Genomic DNA, 19,340 nt, shown 5'->3' with positions numbered 1-19,340 from the left:
GAATAGCAGACTGTACCTCACGCAACGCTATGTACTGTAGTACCCTATACCTTACCAGTCCTTATAAGGACCTTTGTGGAACTAGTAGGTTGTGAATGATTAGCAGACTGTACCTCAGTCCCTATACTGATAAAGGACTACTGCAGCAGAAGGACATCAGTCAGCAGTAGTGCACCTCAACCCTATATATTGTGGACCTATACCAGTCCTTAAGGAATAGCAGACTGTACCTCACTCAAACCTATGTACTGTAGTACCCTATACCTTACCAGGCCTTATAAGGACCTTTGTGGAACTAGTAGGTTGTGAATGATTAGCAGACTGTACCTCAGTCCCTATACTGATAAAGGACTACTGCAGCAGAAGGGCAGCAGTCAGCAGTAGTGCACCTCAACCCTATATATTGTGGACCTATACCAGTCCGTAAGGAATAGCAGACTGTAATTCACTCAACCCTATGTACTGTGGTACTCGTGTACCTTACCAGTCCTTTTAAGGACCTTTGTGGAACTAGTAGGTTGTGAATGATTAGCATACTGTACCTCAGTCCCTATACTTATAAAGGACTACTGCAGCAGAAGGGCAGCAGTCAGCAGTAGTGCAACTCAACCCTATATATTGTGGACCTATACCAGTCCCTAAGGAATAGCAGACTGTGCCTCACTCAACCCTATGTACTGTATTACCCTATACCTTACCAGTCCTTATAACGACCTTTGTGGAACTAGTGGGTTGTGAATGATTAGCAGACTGTACCTCAGTCCCTATACTGATAAAGGACTACTGCAGCAGAGGGGCAGCAGTAGGCAGTAGTGCACCTCAGCCCTATATATTGTGGACCTATACCAGTCCTTAAGGAATAGCAGACTGTACCTCACTCAACCCTATGTACTGTAGTACCCTATACCTTACCAGTCCATATAAGGACCTTTGTGGAACTAGTAGGTTGTGAATGATTAGCAGACTGTACCTCGGTCCCTATACTGATAAAGGACTACTGCAGCAGAAGGGCAGCAGTCAGCAGTAGTGCACCTCAACCCTATATATTTGGACCTATACCAGTCCTTAAGTAATAGCAGACTGTACCTCACTCAACCCTATGTACTGTAGTACCCTATACCTTACCAGTCCTTATAAGGACCTTTGTGGAACTAGTAGGTTGTGAATGATTAGCAGACTGTACCTCAGTCCCTATACTGATAAAGGACTACTGCAGCAGAAGGGCATCAGTCAGCAGTAGTGCACCTCAACCCTATATATTGTGGACCTATACCAGTCCTTAAGGAATAGCAGACTGTACCTCACTCAAACCTATGTACTGTAGTACCCTATACCTTACCAGGCCTTATAAGGACCTTTGTGGAACTAGTAGGTTGTGAATGATTAGCAGACTGTACCTCAGTCCCTATACTGATAAAGGACTACTGCAGCAGAAGGGCAGCAGTCAGCAGTAGTGCACCTCAACCCTATATATTGTGGACCTATACCAGTCCGTAAGGAATAACAGACTGTACTTCACTCAACCCTATGTACTGTGGTACTCGTGAACCTTACCAGTCCTTTTAAGGACCTTTGTGGAACTAGTAGGTTGTGAATGATTAGCAGACTGTACCTCAGTCCCTATACTGATAAAGGACTACTGCAGCAGAAGGGCAGCAGTCAGCAGTAGTGCACCTCAACCCTATTGATTGTGGACCTATACCAGTCCTTAAGGAATAGCAGACTGTACCTCACTCAACCCTATGTACTGTAGTACCCTATACCTTACCAGTCCTTATAAGGACCTTTGTGGAACTAGTAGGTTGTGAATGATTAGCAGACTACCTCAGTCCCTATACTGATAAAGGACTACTGCAGCAGAAGGGCAGCAGTCAGCAGTAGTGCACCTCAACCCTATATATTGTGGACCTATACCAGTCCTTAAGGAATAGCAGACTGTACCTCACTCAACTCTATGTACTGTAGTACCCTATACCTTACCAGTCCTTATAAGGACCTTTGTGGAACTAGTAGGTTGTGAATGATTAGCAGACTGTACCTTAGTCCCTATACTGATAAAGGACTACTGCAGCAGAAGGGCATCAGTCAGCAGTAGTGCACCTCAACCCTATATATTGTGGACCTATACCAGTCCTTAAGGAATAGCAGACTGTACTTCACTCAACCCTATGTACTGTGGTACTCGTGTACCTTACCAGTCCTTTTAAGGACCTTTGTGGAACTAGTAGGTTGTGAATGATTAGCAGCATGTACCTCAGTCCCTATACTGATAAAGGACTACTGCAGCAGAAGGGCAGCAGTCAGCAGTAGTGCAACTCAACCCTATATATTGTGGACCTATACCAGTCCTTAAGGAATAGCAGACTGTGCCTCACTCAACCCTATGTACTGTATTACCCTATACCTTACCAGTCCTTATAACGACCTTTGTGGAACTAGTGGGTTGTGAATGATTAGCAGACTGTACCTCAGTCCCTATACTGATAAAGGACTACTGCAGCAGAGGGGCAGCAGTAGGCAGTAGTGCACCTCAGCCCTATATATTGTGGACCTATACCAGTCCTTAAGGAATAGCAGACTGTACCTCACTCAACCCTATGTACTGTAGTACCCTATACCTTACCAGTCCTTATAAGGACCTTTGTGGAACTAGTAGGTTGTGAATGATTAGCAGACTGTACCTCAGTCCCTATACTGATAAAGGACTACTGCAGCAGAAGGGCAGCAGTCAGCAGTAGTGCAACTCAACCCTATATATTGTGGACCTATACCAGTCCTTAAGGAATAGCAGACTGTGCCTCACTCAACCCTATGTACTGTATTACCCTATACCTTACCAGTCCTTATAACGACCTTTGTGGAACTAGTGGGTTGTGAATGATTAGCAGACGGTACCTCAGTCCCTATACTGATAAAGGACTACTGCAGCAGAGGGGCAGCAGTAGGCAGTAGTGCACCTCAGCCCTATATATTGTGGACCTATACCAGTCCTTAAGGAATAGCAGACTGTACCTCACTCAACCCTATGTACTGTAGTACCCTATACCTTACCAGTCCTTATAAGGACCTTTGTGGAACTAGTAGGTTGTGAATGATTAGCAGAATGTACCTCAGTCCCTATACTGATAAAGGACTACTGCAGCAGAAGGGCCGCAGTCAGCAGTAGTGCACCTCAACCCTGATATATTGTGGACCTATACCAGTCCTTAAGGAATAGCAGACTATACATCACTCAACCCTATGTACTGTAGTACCCTATACCTTACAAGTCCTTATAAGGACCTTTGTGGAACTGGTAGGTTGTTAATGATTAGCAGACTGTACCTCAGTCCCTATACTGATAAAGGACTACTGCAGCAGAAGGGCAGCAGTCAGCAGTAGTGCACGTCAACCCTATATATTGTGAACCTATACCAGTCCCTAAGGAATAGCAGACTTTACCTCACTCAACCCTATGTACTGTAGTACCTGTATAACTTACCAGTCCTTTTAAGGACCTTTGTGGAACTAGTAGGTTGTGAATGATTAGCAGACTGTACCTCAGTCCCTATACTGATAAAGGACTACTGCAGCAGAAGGGCAGCAGTCAGCTGTAGTGCACCTCAACCCTATATATTGTGGACCTATACCAGTCCTTAAGGAATAGCAGACTGTACATCACTCAACCCTATGTACTGTAGTACCCGTATACCTTACCAGTCCTTATAACGACCTTTGTGGAACTAGTAGGTTGTGAATGATTAGCAGACTGTACCTCAGTCCCTATACTTATAAAGGACTACTGCAGCAGAAGGGCAGCAGTCAGCAGTAGTGCACCTCAACCCTATATATTGTGGACCTATACCAGTCCTTAAGGAATAGCAGACTGTACCTCACTCAACCCTATGGCCTTATAAGGACCTTTGTGGAACTAGTAGGTTGTGAATGATTAGCAGACTGTAAGTCAGTCCCTATACTGATAAAGGACTACTGCAGCAGAAGGGAAGCAGTCAGCAGTAGTGCACCTCAACCCTATATATTGTGGACCTATACCAGTCCGTAAGGAATAGCAGACTGTACTTCACTCAACCCTATGTACTGTGGTACTCGTGTACCTGACCAGTCCTTTTAAGGACCTTTGTGGAACTAGTAGGTTGTGAATGATTAGCAGACTGTACCTCAGTCCCTATACTGACAAAGGACTACTGCAGCAGAAGGGCAGCAGTCAGCAGTACTGCAACTCAACCCTATATATTGTGGACCTATACCAGTCCTTAAGGAATAGCAGACTGTACCTCACTCAACCCTATTTACTGTAGTACCCTATACCTTACCAGTCCTTATAAGGACCTTTGTGGAACTAGTAGGTTGTGAATGATTAGCAGACTGTACCTCAGTCCCTATACTGATAAAGGACTACTGCAGCAGAAGGGCAGCAGTCAGCAGTAGTGCACCTCAACCCTATATATTGTGGACCTATACCAGTCCTTAAGGAATAGCAGACTGTACATCACTCAACCCTATACCTTACCAGTCCTTATAACGACCTTTGTGGAACTAGTAGGTTGTGAATGATTAGCAGACTGTACCTCAGTCCCTATACTGATAAAGGACTACTGCAGCAGAGGGGCAGCAGTCAGCAGTAGTGCACCTCAACCCTATATATTGTGGACCTATACCAGTCATTAAGGAATAGCAGACCGTACCTCACTCAACCCTATGTACTGTAGTACCCTATACCTTACCAGTCCTTATAAGGACCTTTATGGAATTAGTAGGTTGTGAATGATTAGCAGACTGTACCTCAGTCCCTATACTGATAAAGGACTACTGCAGCAGAAGGGCAGCAGTCAGCAGTAGTGCACCTCAACCCTATATATTGTGGACCTATACCAGTCCTTAAGGAATAGCAGACTGTACATCACTGAACCCTATGTACTGTAGTACCCTACACCTTACCAGTCCTTATAACGACCTTTGTGGAACTAGTAGGTTGTGAATGATTAGCAGACTGTACCTCAGTCCCTATACTGATAAAGGACTACTGCAGCAGAGGGGCAGCAGTCAGCAGTAGTGCACCTCAACCCTATATATTGTGGACTTTTACCAGTCCTTAAGGAATAGCAGACTGTACCTCACTCAACCCTATGTACTGTAGTACCCCATACCTTACCAGTCCTTATAAGGACCTTTGTGGAACTAGAAGGTTGTGAATGATTAGCAGACTGTATCTCAGTCCCTATACTGATAAAGGACTACTGCAGCAGAGGGGCAGCAGTCAGCAGTAGTGCACCTCAACCCTATATATTGTGGACCTTTACCAGTCCTTAAGGAATAGCAGACTGTACCTCACTCAACCCTATGTACTGTAGTACCCTATACCTTACCAGTCCTTATAAGGACCTTTGTGGAACTAGTAGGTTGTGAATGATTAGCAGACTGTATCTCAGTCCCTATACTGATAAAGGACTACTGCAGCAGAAGGGCAGCAGTCAGCAGTAGTGCACCTCAACCCTATATATTGTGGACCTATACCAGTCATTAAGGAATAGCAGACCGTACCTCACTCAACCCTATGTACTGTAGTACCCTATACCTTACCAGTCCTTATAAGGACCTTTATGGAATTAGTAGGTTGTGAATGATTAGCAGACTGTACCTCAGTCCCTATACTGATAAAGGACTACTGCAGCAGAAGGGCAGCAGTCAGCAGTAGTGCACCTCAACCCTATATATTGTGGACCTATACCAGTCCTTAAGGAATAGCAGACTGTACATCACTGAACCCTATGTACTGTAGTACCCTACACCTTACCAGTCCTTATAACGACCTTTGTGGAACTAGTAGGTTGTGAATGATTAGCAGACTGTACCTCAGTCCCTATACTGATAAAGGACTACTGCAGCAGAGGGGCAGCAGTCAGCAGTAGTGCACCTCAACCCTATATATTGTGGACTTTTACCAGTCCTTAAGGAATAGCAGACTGTACCTCACTCAACCCTATGTACTGTAGTACCCCATACCTTACCAGTCCTTATAAGGACCTTTGTGGAACTAGAAGGTTGTGAATGATTAGCAGACTGTATCTCAGTCCCTATACTGATAAAGGACTACTGCAGCAGAGGGGCAGCAGTCAGCAGTAGTGCACCTCAACCCTATATATTGTGGACCTTTACCAGTCCTTAAGGAATAGCAGACTGTACCTCACTCAACCCTATGTACTGTAGTACCCTATACCTTACCAGTCCTTATAAGGACCTTTGTGGAACTAGTAGGTTGTGAATGATTAGCAGACTGTATCTCAGTCCCTATACTGATAAAGGACTACTGCAGCAGAAGGGCAGCAGTCAGCAGTAGTGCACCTCAACCCTATATATTGTGGACCTATACCAGTCCTTAAGGAATAGCAGACTGTACCTCACTCAACCCTATGTACTGTAGTACTCTATACCTTACCAGTCCTTATAAGGACCTTTGTGGAACTAGTAGGTTGTGAATGATTAGCAGACTGTACCTCAGTCCCTATACTCATAAAGGACTACTGCAGTAAAGGGCAGCAGTCAGCAGTGAGCAGTCAGCAGTAGTGCACCTCAACCCTATATATTGTGTACCTATACTAGTCCTTAAGGAATAGCAGACTGTGCCTCACTCAACCCTATGTACTGTAGTACCCCATACCTTACCAGTCCTTATAAGGACCTTTGTGGAACTAGTAGGTTGTGAATGATTAGCAGACTCTACCTCAGTCCCTATACTGATAAAGGACTACTGCAGCAGAGGGGCAGCAGTCAGCAGTAGTACACCTCAACCCTTTATATTGTGGACCTTTACCAGTCCTTAAGGAATAGCAGACTGTACCTCACTCAACCCTATGTACTGTAGTACCCTATACCTTACCAGTCCTTATAAGGACCTTTGTGGAACTAGTAGGTTGTGAATGATTAGCAGACTGTACCTCAGTCCCTATACTCATAAAGGACTACTGCAGTAAAGGGCAGCAGTCAGCAGTAGTGCACCTCAACCCTATATATTGTGGACCTATGCCAGTCCTTAAGGAATAGCAGACCGTACCACACTCAACCCTATGTACTGTAGTACCCTATACCTTACCAGTCCTTATAAGGACCTTTATGGAATTAGTAGGTTGTGAATTATTAGCAGACTGTACCTCAGTCCCTATACTCATAAAGGACTACTGCAGTAAAGGGCAGCAGTCAGCTGTAGTGCACCTCAACCCTATATATTGTGGACCTATATCAGTCCTTAAGGAATAGCAGACTTTACCTCACTCAACCCTATGTACTGTAATACCCTATACCTTATCAGTCCGTATAAGGACCTTTGTGGAACTAGTAGGTTGTGAATGATTAGCAGACTGTACCTCAGTCCCTATACAGATAAAGGACTACTGCAGCAGAAGGGCAGCAGTCAGCTGTAGTGCACCTCAACCCTATATATTGTGGACCTATACCAGTCCTTAAGGAATAGCAGACTGTACATCACTGAACCCTATGTACTGTAGTACCCTATACCTTACCAGTCCTTATAAGGACCTTTGTGGAACTAGTAGGTTGTGAATGATTAGCAGACTGTACCTCAGTCCCTATACTCATAAAGGACTACTGCAGTAAAGGGCAGCAGTCAGCAGTAGTGCACCTCAACCCTATATATTGTGGACCTATACCAGTCCTTAAGGAATAGCAGACTGTGCCTCACTCAACCGTATGTACTGTAGTACCCTATACCTTACCAGTCCTTTAAACGACCTTTGTGGAACTAGTAGGTTGTGAATGATTAGCAGACTGTACCTCAGTCCCTATACTGATAAAGGACTACTGCAGCAGAGGGGCAGCAGTCAGCAGTAGTGCACCTCAACCCTATATATTGTGGACCTTTACCAGTCCTTAAGGAATAGCAGACTGTACCTCACTCAACCCTATGTACTATAGTACCCTATACCTTACCAGTCCTTATAAGGACCTTTGTGGAACTAGTAGGTTGTGAATGATTAGCAGACTGTATCTCAGTCCCTATACTGATAAAGGACTACTGCAGCAGAAGGGCAGCAGTCAGCAGTAGTGCACCTCAACCCTATATATTGTGAACCTATAAAAGTCCTTAAGGAAAAGCAGACTGTACCTCACTCAACCCTATGTACTGTAGTACTCTATACCTTACCAGTCCTTATAAGGACCTTTGTGGAACTAGTAGGTTGTGAATGATTAGCATACTGTACCTCAGTCCCTATACTCATAAAGGACTACTGCAGTAAAGGGCAACAGTCAGCAATAGTGCACCTCAACCCTATATATTGTGTACCTATACTAGTACTTAAGGAATAGCAGACTGTGCCTCACTCAACCCTATGTACTGTAGTACCCCATACCTTACCAGTCCTTATAACGACCTTTGTGGAACTAGTAGGTTGTGAATGATTAGCAGACTGTACCTCAGTCCCTATACTCATAAAGGACTACTGCAGTAAAGGGCGGCAGTCAGCAGTAGTGCACCTCAACCCTATATATTGTGGACCTATACCAGTCCTTAAGGAATAGCAGACTGTGCCTCACTCAACCCTATGTACTGTAGTACCCTATACCTTACCAGTCCTTATAACGACCTTTGTGGAACTAGTAGGTTGTGAATGATTAGCAGACTGTACCTCAGTCGCTATACTGATAAAGGACTACTGCAGCAGAGCGGCAGCAGTCAGCAGTAGTGCACCTCAACCCTATATATTGTGGACCTATACCAGTCCTTATGTAATAGCAGACTGTACATCACTCAACCCTATGTACTGAAGTACCCTATACCTTACCAGTCCTTATAACGACCTTTGTGGAACTAGTAGGTTGTGAATGATTAGCAGACTGTACCTCAGTCCCTATACTCATAAAGGACTACTGCAGTAAAGGGCAGCAGTCAGCAGTAGTGCACCTCAACCCTATATATTGTGGACCTATACCAGTCCTTAAGGAATAGCAGACTGTACCTCACTCAACCCTATGTACTGTAGTACCCTATACCTTACCAGTCCTTATAAGGACCTTTGTGGAACTAGTAGGTTGTGATTTATTAGCAGACTGTACCTCAGTCCCTATACTCATAAAGGACTACTGCAGTAAAGGGCAGCAGTCAGCAGTAGTGCATCTCAACCCTATATATTGTGGACCTATACCAGTCCTTAAGGAATAGCAGACTGTACATCACTCAACCCTATGTACTGTAATACCCTATACCTTACCAGTCCTTATAAGGACCTTTGTGGAACTAGTAGGTTGTGAATGATTAGCAGACTGTACCTCAGTCCCTATACTGATAAAGGACTACTGCAGCAGAGGGGCAGCAGTCAGCAGTAGTGCACCTCAACCCTATATATTGTGGACCTTTACCAGTCCTTAAGGAATAGCAGACTGTACCTCACTCAACCCTATGTACTGTAGTACCCTATACCTTACCAGTCCCTATAAGGACCTTTGTGGAACTAGTAGGTTGTGAATGATTAGCAGATTGTATCTCAGTCCCTATACTGATAAAGGACTACTGCAGCAGAAGGGCAGCAGTCAGCAGTAGTGCACCTCAACCCTATATATTGTGGACCTATACCAGTAATTAAGGAATAGCAGACTGTGCCTCACTCAACCCTATGTACTGTAGTAGCCTATACCTTACCAGTCCTTATAAGGACCTTTGTGGAACTAGTAGGTTGTGAATGATTAGCAGACTGTACCTCAGTCCCTATACTGATAAAGGACTACTGCAGCAGAAGGGCCGCAGTCAGCAGTATCGCATCTCAACTCTATATATTTTGGACCTATACCAGTCCTTAAGGAATAGCAGACTGTACCTCACTCAAACCTATGTACTGTAGTACCCTATACCTTACCAAGCCTTATAAGGACATTTGTGGAACTAGTAGGTTGTGAATGATTAGCAGACTGTACCTCAGTCCCTATACTGATAAAGGACTACTGCAGCAGAAGGGCAGCAGTCAGCAGTAGTGCACCTGAGCCCTATATATTGTGGACCTATACCAGTCCTTAAGGAATAGCAGACTGTGCCTCACTCAACCCTATGTACTGTAGTACCCTATACCTTACCAGTCCTTATAACGACCTTTGTGGAACTAGTAGGTTGTGAATGATTAGCAGACTGTACCTCAGTCCCTATACTGATAAAGGACTACTGCAGCAGAAGGGCAGCAGTCAGCAGTAGTGCACCTCAACCCTATATATTGTGGACCTATACCAGTCATTAACGAATAGCAGACTGTACCTCACTCAACCCTATGTACTGTAGAACCCTATACCTTACCAGTCCTTATAAGGACCTTTGTGGAACTAGTAGGTTGTGAATGATTAGCAGACTGTACCTCAGTCCCTATACTGATAAAGGACTACTGCAGCAGAAGGGCCGCAGTCAGCAGTATCGCATCTCAACTCTATATATTTTGGACCTATACCAGTCCTTAAGGAATAGCAGACTGTACCTCACTCAAACCTATGTACTGTAGTACCCTATACCTTACCAGTCCTTATAAGGACCTTTGTGGAACTAGTAGGTTGTGAATGATTGGCAGACTGTACCTCAGTCCCTATACTGATAAAGGACTACTGCAGTAAAGGGCAGCAGTCAGCAGTAGTGCATCTCAACCCTATATATTGTGGACCTATACCAGTCCTTAAGGAATAGCAGACTGTACATCACTCAACCCTATGTACTGTAATACCCTATACCTTACCAGTCCTTATAAGGACCTTTGTGGAACTAGTAGGTTGTGAATGATTAGCAGACTGTACCTCAGTCCCTATACTGATAAAGGACTACTGCAGCAGAGGGGCAGCAGTCAGCAGTAGTGCACCTCAACCCTATATATTGTGGACCTTTACCAGTCCTTAAGGAATAGCAGACTGTACCTCACTCAACCCTATGTACTGTAGTACCCTATACCTTACCAGTCCTTATAACGACCTTTGTGGAACTAGTAGGTTGTGAATGATTAGCAGACTGTACCTCAGTCCCTATACTGATAAAGGACTACTGCAGCAGAAGGGCAGCAGTCAGCAGTAGTGCACCTCAACCCTATATATTGTGGACCTATACCAGTCATTAACGAATAGCAGACTGTACCTCACTCAACCCTATGTACTGTAGAACCCTATACCTTACCAGTCCTTATAAGGACCTTTGTGGAACTAGTAGGTTGTGAATGATTAGCAGACTGTACCTCAGTCGCTATACTGATGAAGGACTACTGCAGCAGAGCGGCAGCAGTCAGCAGTAGTGCACCTCAACCCTATATATTGTGGACCTATACCAGTCCTTATGTAATAGCAGACTGTACATCACTCAACCCTATGTACTGAAGTACCCTATACCTTACCAGTCCTTATAACGACCTTTGTGGAACTAGTAGGTTGTGAATGATTAGCAGACTGTACCTCAGTCCCTATACTCATAAAGGACTACTGCAGTAAAGGGCAGCAGTCAGCAGTAGTGCACCTCAACCCTATATATTGTGGACCTATACCAGTCCTTAAGGAATAGCAGACTGTACCTCACTCAACCCTATGTACTGTAGTACCCTATACCTTACCAGTCCTTATAAGGACCTTTGTGGAACTAGTAGGTTGTGATTTATTAGCAGACTGTACCTCAGTCCCTATACTCATAAAGGACTACTGCAGTAAAGGGCAGCAGTCAGCAGTAGTGCATCTCAACCCTATATATTGTGGACCTATACCAGTCCTTAAGGAATAGCAGACTGTACATCACTCAACCCTATGTACTGTAATACCCTATACCTTACCAGTCCTTATAAGGACCTTTGTGGAACTAGTAGGTTGTGAATGATTAGCAGACTGTACCTCAGTCCCTATACTGATAAAGGACTACTGCAGCAGAGGGGCAGCAGTCAGCAGTAGTGCACCTCAACCCTATATATTGTGGACCTTTACCAGTCCTTAAGGAATAGCAGACTGTACCTCACTCAACCCTATGTACTGTAGTACCCTATACCTTACCAGTCCTTATAAGGACCTTTGTGGAACTAGTAGGTTGTGAATGATTAGCAGATTGTATCTCAGTCCCTATACTGATAAAGGATTACTGCAGCAGAAGGGCAGCAGTCAGCAGTAGTGCACCTCAACCCTATATATTGTGGACCTATACCAGTAATTAAGGAATAGCAGACTGTGCCTCACTCAACCCTATGTACTGTAGTAGCCTATACCTTACCAGTCCTTATAAGGACCTTTGTGGAACTAGTAGGTTGTGAATGATTAGCAGACTGTACCTCAGTCCCTATACTGATAAAGGACTACTGCAGCAGAAGGGCCGCAGTCAGCAGTATCGCATCTCAACTCTATATATTTTGGACCTATACCAGTCCTTAAGGAATAGCAGACTGTACCTCACTCAAACCTATGTACTGTAGTACCCTATACCTTACCAGTCCTTATAAGGACCTTTGTGGAACTAGTAGGTTGTGAATGATTAGCAGACTGTACCTCAGTCCCTATACTGATAAAGGACTACTGCAGTAAAGGGCAGCAGTCAGCAGTAGTGCATCTCAACCCTATATATTGTGGACCTATACCAGTCCTTAAGGAATAGCAGACTGTACATCACTCAACCCTATGTACTGTAGTTCCCTATACCTTACCAGTCCTTATAACGACCTTTGTGGAACTAGTAGGTTGTGAATGATTAGCAGACTGTACCTCAGTCCCTATACTGATAAAGGACTACTGCAGCAGAAGGGCAGCAGTCAGCAGTAGTGCACCTCAACCCTATATATTGTGGACCTATACCAGTCATTAACGAATAGCAGACTGTACCTCACTCAACCCTATGTACTGTAGAACCCTATACCTTACCAGTCCTTATAAGGACCTTTGTGGAACTAGTAGGTTGTGAATGATTAGCAGACTGTACCTCAGTCCCTATACTCATAAAGGACTACTGCAGTAAAGGGCAGCAGTCAGCAGTAGTGCACCTCAACCCTATATATTGTGGACCTATACCAGTCCTTATGGAATAGCAGACCGTACCTCACTCAACCCTATGTACTGTAGTACCCTATACCTTTCCAGTCCTTATAAGGACCTTTATGGAATTAGTAGGTTGTGAATTATTAGCAGACTGTACCTCAGTCCCTATACTCATAAAGGACTACTGCCGTAAATGGCAGCAGTCAGCAGTAGTGCACCTCAACCCTATATATTGTGGACCTATACCAGTCCTTAAGGAATAGTAGACTTTACCTCACTCAACCCTATGTACTGTAGTACCCTATACCTTACCAGTCCTTATAAGGACCTTTGTGGAATTAGTAGGTTGTGAATTATTAGCAGACTGTACCTCAGTCCCTATACTCATAAAGGACTACTGCCGTAAATGGCAGCAGTCAGCAGTAGTGCACCTCAACCCTATATATTGTGGACCTATACCAGTCCTTAAGGAATAGTAGACTTTACCTCACTCAACCCTATGTACTGTAGTACCCTATACCTTACCAGTCCTTATAAGGACCTTTGTGGAACTAGTAGGTTGAGAATGATTAGCAGACTGTACCTCAGTCCCTATTCTGATAAAGGACTACTGCAGCAGAAGGGCAGCAGTCAGCAGTAGTGCACCTCAACCCTATATATTGTGGACCTATACCAGTCCTTAAGGAATAGCAGACTGTACATCACTCAACCCTATGTACTGAAGTACCCTATACCTTACCAGTCCTTATAACGACCTTTGTGGAACTAGTAGGTTGTGAATGATTAGCAGACTGTACCTCAGTCCCTATACTGATAAAGGACTACTGCAGCAGAGGGGCAGCAGTCAGCAGTAGTGCTCCTCAACCCTATATATTGTGGACCTTTACCAGTCCTTAAGGAATAGCAGACTGTACCTCACTCAACCCTATGTACTGTAGTACCCTATACCTTACCAGTCTTAATAAGGACCTTTGTGGAACTAGTAGGTTGTGAATGATTAGCAGACTGTACCTCAGTCCCTATACTCATAAAGGACTACTGCAGTAAAGGGCAGCAGTCAGCAGTAGTGCAACTCAACCCTATATATTGTGGACCTATACCAGTCCTTAAGGAATAGCAGACTGTGCCTCACTCAACCCCATGTACTGTAGTACCCTTTACCTTACCAGTCTTTATAATGACCTTTGTGGAACTAGTAGGTTGTGAATGGTTAGCAGACTGTACCTCAGTCCCTATACTGATAAAGGACTACTGCAGCAGAGGGGCAGCAGTCAGCAGTAGTGCACCTCAACCCTATATATTGTGGACCTATACCAGTCCTTATTGAATAGCAGAGTGTACTTCGCACTCAACCCTATGTACTGTAGTACCCTATACCTTACCAGTCCTTATAACGACCTTTGTGGAACTGGTAGGTTGTGAATGATTAGCAGACTGTACCTCAGTCCCTATACTGATAAAGGACTACTGCAGTAAAGGGCATCAGTCAGCAGTAGTGCACCTAAACCCTATATATTGTGGACCTATACCAGTCCTTAAGGAAAAGCAGACTGTACCTCACTCAACCCTATGTACTCTAGTACCCTTTACCTTACCAGTCCTTATAAGGACATTTGTGGAACTAGTAGGTTGTGAATGATTAGCAGACTGTACCTCAGTCCCTATACTGATAAAGGACTACTGCAGCAGAAGGGCAGCAGTCAGCAGTAGTGCACCTCAACCCTATATATTGTGGACCTATACCAGTCCTTAAGGAAAAGCAGACTGTACCTCACTCAACCCTATGTACTGTAGTACCCTATACCTTACCAGTCCTTATAAGGACCTTTGTGGAACTAGTAGGTTGTGAATGATTAGCAGACTGTATCTCAGTCGCTATACTGATAAAGGACTACTGCAGCAGAAGGGCAGCAGTCAGCAGTAGTGCACCTCAACCCTATATATTGTGGACCTATACCAGTCCTTAAGGAATAGCAGACTGTGCCTCACTCAACCCTATGTACTGTAGTACTGTATACCTTACCAGTCTTTATAAGGACCTTTGTGGAACTAGTAGGTTCTGAATGATTAGCAGACTGTACCTCAGTCCCTATACTCATAAAGGACTACTGCAGTAAAGGGCAGCAGTCAGCAGTAGTGCACCTCAACCCTATATATTGTGGACCTATACCAGTCCTGAAGGAATAGCAGACTGTGCCTCACTCAACCCTATGTACTGTAGTACCCCATACCTTACCAGTCCTTATAACGACCTTTGTGGAACTAGTAGGTTGTGAATGATTAGCAGACTGTACCTCAGTCCCTATACTGATAAAGGACTACTGCAGCAGAGGGGCAGCAGCAAGCAGTAGTGCACCTCAACCCTATATATTGTGGACCTATACCATTCCTTAAGGAATAGCAGACTGTACCTCACTCAACCCTATGTACTGTAGTACCCTATACCTTACCAGTCCTTATAATTACATTTGTGGAACTAGTAGGTTGTGAATGATTAGCAGACTGTACCTCAGTCCCTATACTCATAAAGGACTACTGCAGTAAAGGGCAGCAGTCAGCAGTAGTGCACCTCAATCCTATATATTGTGGTCCTATACCAGTCCTTAAGGAATAGCAGACTGTGCCTCACTCAACCCCATGTACTGTAGTACCCTATACCTTACCAGTCCTTATAACGACCTTTGTGGAACTAGTAGGTTGTGAATGATTAGCAGACTCTACCTCAGTCCCTATACTGATAAAGGACTACTGCAGCAGAGGGGCAGCAGTCAGCAGTAGTGCACCTCAACCCTATATATTGTGCACCTATACCAGTCCTTAAGGAATAGCAGACTGTACATCACTGAACCCTATGTACTGTAGTATCCTATACCTTACCCAGAGGCGGCTCTCTAATTAGGCAAATTAGGCGATTGCCTAAGGCCCCGCAGTCTTAAGGGCCTCGCAATCGAGTAATTTGCCTGTAAATAATCCGGTGGCAGCAAGTGCGGGGAGCGGGACAGTAGAGTCCTCTAGGTGGCGCAGCGGCTAAATGACAGACGGCATGAGGGCGGCATGTCCATGTGGGACCCTCACTTGAGCTTCTCTATTGTGCCGCTCACCAGACCTCTCCTCCGCATCTGCCTCCTATTTGGTTCTGGAGTCGGAGCGGGGTGTTTCTGAAAAACTACCCAGCTGGATAGTCCCACCATGAGTGTGAAGAGGGAGGAACTCTTATGCTGCCGACCAGAGCAAAGGTGAGTGCCCGTGCCGTGCAGCCTTCTCCCTGTGTGCCTGAATAGGAGGAGCGGTGGGGAGACTGCACATAGATAGTGGAATTGATTTTTACATATTAATCCATACAGCCGCTGAATGTCTGCAGGGAGGAGAGGAGGAGAAGTGATCATTCAGCGGTTGCATGAAGGAATATGGAAAAATCAATTCCACTATCTATGTGCAGTCTCCACACCGCTCCTCCTATCTAACTTTTTCTGCATCCCCGTTCTCTCCGGCCCCTCCGTGCGCTCCCTGGCTTCGCCTCTCCGTGCGCTCCCTGGCTCCGCCCCTCCGTGCGCTCCCTGGCCCCGCCCCTCCTGCTCTCCAGCCCCCTTTGTGCTCCCTGGCTCCGCCCCTTCTTGTACTCCCTTTCTCCACGCCTCCTGCTCTTTAGCCCCTCCCTTTGCTCCCTGGCTCCGCCCCTCCTGCTCTCCAGCCAATTCTTGTCCTCCCTGGCTCCACCCCCATTTCGCCAGCACCCCCTGCTCTCCAATTCTTTCTGCTTCCCCTCTCAAGCTCCCCCCCAGCACTCTCCACCCCCCACCCTTAGCACTATCTGGCCCCCAGCACTCTCTACCCTACACCCCCTACTTCTCTCTCTTGCCCCCATCACTCTCCACCTTCCACCCCCAGCACTCTCCACCCCCAGCACTCTCTGGCCCCCAGCACTCTTCAGCCCCCACCCCCAGCACTCTCTGGCCCCCAGCACTCTCCAGCCCCCAGCACTCTCCAGCCCCCACCCCCAGCACTCTCTGGCCCCCAGCACTCTCCAGCCCCCACCCCCAGCACTCTCTGGCCCCAGCACTCTCCGCCCCCCACCCCCCAGCACGCAATGCCCCCCACCCCCCAGTACTCCCTGGCCCCCAGCACTCTCCGCCCCCCAACCCCCAGCATTCTCTGGCCCCCAGCACCTTTCAGTCCCCACCCCCCAGCACTCTCTGGTCCCCACCCCCCAGCACTCTCTGGTCCCCACCCCCCAGCACACTCTGGTCCCCAGCACTCTCTGGTCCCCACCCCCCAGCACTCTCTGGTCCCCAGCACTCTCTGGTCCCCACCCCCCAGCACTCTCCGGTCCCCACCCCCCAGCACTCTTCGGTCCCCACCCCCCAGCACTCTACAGCTCCTCCCTGCTCTTTTCCCCCCCAGGGACTGCAGACAGGAACAGATCTCTAGATCTCTCTCTCCCCCTTTCCCTCACCCTCTCTTTCTCACCTCCCCCTCTCTCTCTCTTACCCCTCTATCCCCCTCTATCTTTCTCCCCCCTCTCTCTTACCCCCTCTCCCCCTCTCTCCCTCCCCCCTCTATCTCTTACCCCCCTCTCCCTCCTACCCCCCTCTCCCTCCCCCTCTCTCTCTCTCTCTCTCACCCCTTCCCACCCCTTTCTCTCTCCCTTCCCTTCTCTCCATTCCCTCCCTTCTCTCCATTCCCTCCCTTCTCTCCCTTCTCTCCCTTCTCTCCCTTCCCTCTCTTCCCTCCCTTCTCTCCCTTCTCTCCCTTCTCTCCCTTCTCTCCCTTCCCTCCCTTCTCTCCCTTCCCTCCCCTCCCTCGCTCTCTCCGCTTCCCCCCTCTCTCCCTTCCCCCCTCTCTCCCTTCCCCCCTCTCTCAGTTCCCCCTCTCTCCCTTCCCCCCTCTCTCCCTTCCCTCTATCCCCCCTTCCTTCCCTTCCTCTCTCCCTCCCTCCCTTCCTCTCTCCCCTCCTCCCTCTCTCCGTTCCCTCTATCCCCCCTTCCCTTCCTCCCTCCCTCTCTCCCTCCCTCTCTCCCTTCCTTCCCTCTCTCCCTTGCTTCCCTCTCTCCCTTGCTTCCCTCTCTCCCTCCGCTTCCCTCTCTCCCTCCGCTTCCCTCCCTCTCTCCTCCCTCTCCCTTCCTCTCTCCCCCTCCCTTCCCTCCTTCTCTTCTCCCTTGCTTCCCTCTCTATCTCACTTCCTTCCCTCTCTATCTCACTTCCTTCCCTCTCTATCTCACTTCCTTCCCTCTCAATCTCCCTTCCTTCCCTCTCTATCTCCCTTCCTTCCCTCTCTATCTCACTTCCTTCCCTCTCTATCTCACTTCCTTCCCTCCCTCTCTGCCTTCCTTGCTTCCCTCTTTCCCTTCCTTCCTTCCCTCCCTCTCTCCCCTCCCCTCCCTTCCCTCCCTCTCTCCCCTCCCTTCCCTCCCTCTCTCCCCTCCCCTCCCTTCCCTCCCTCTCTCCCCTCCCCTCTCTTCCCTCCCTCTCTTCCCTCCCTCTCTCCCCTCCCCTCTTTCCCTCCCTTTTTCTTCTCCCTTCCCTCCCTCTTTCTTCTCCCTTCCTTCCCTCTCTCTCTTCTCCCTTCCTTCCCTCCCCTTCTTCTCCCTTCCTTCCCTCCCTCTCTTCTCCCTTCCTTCCCTCCCTCTCTTCTCCCTTCCTTCCCTCCCTCTCTTCTCCCTTCCTTCCCTCCCTCTCTCCTTCCCTCTCTCCTCCCTTCCTTCCCTCCCTCTCTCCTCCCTTCCTTCCCTCTCTCCCTTCCTTCCCTCTCTCTCTTCCTTCCTCTTTCTTCCCCCTTCCTTCCCCCTTTCTTCCCCCTTCCTTCCCCCTTCCTTCCCCCTTCCTTCCCTCTTCCTTCCCCCTTCCTTCCCTCTTCCTTCCCTCTCCTCCCCTCCCTCTCTCCTCCCTCTCTCCTCCCTCTTCTCCCTCTCTCTCCCCCACCCCTCCTCTCCTCTTTCCACCTCTCTCTCCCCCTTTTGTGCACCCTTTATCAATCCCCCTCTCTGCCTCCCTCTCGGTCACCCACTCTCCCTCTCACTCACAATGTCTTTCTCCCCCTCTCTATCTTTCCCTCCCCCTATCTCTCACAATCTCTCGCTCCCCCTCCCCTCTCTCACCCCTTCTCTCTGTCTCCCTTCCCCTCTCTTGCTCCCCCTGCACTGTGCTGGGATCCCCCCACTCTACTTCCTCTGCGGATGTGGAATGGCTCAGTGACAATCCCTCCCCATTCTCCCAAGACACAGGAAATTCTTAGAGGGGTTGCCACCTTGGTGGGCCCCAGATGTTTTAATGGCTGCATATGTCTGATGGGTGAGGAGAGTGCCCTGGAAGTGGTGCAGATGAACTGTTTGCTAGATCTGTGCATCTTTTTGCAGCCATTTTTATTGCTT

The sequence above is a fragment of the Lithobates pipiens genome, unplaced genomic scaffold (assembly GCF_037356315.1).
Source record: "Lithobates pipiens isolate NorthernLeopardFrog02 unplaced genomic scaffold, aLitPip1_a1.2 Scaffold_99, whole genome shotgun sequence".
Classification (NCBI taxonomy): Eukaryota; Metazoa; Chordata; class Amphibia; order Anura; family Ranidae; genus Lithobates; species Lithobates pipiens.
The sequence above is the reverse complement of the archived record's forward strand: the minus strand, read 5'-3'. Positions refer to the sequence as shown.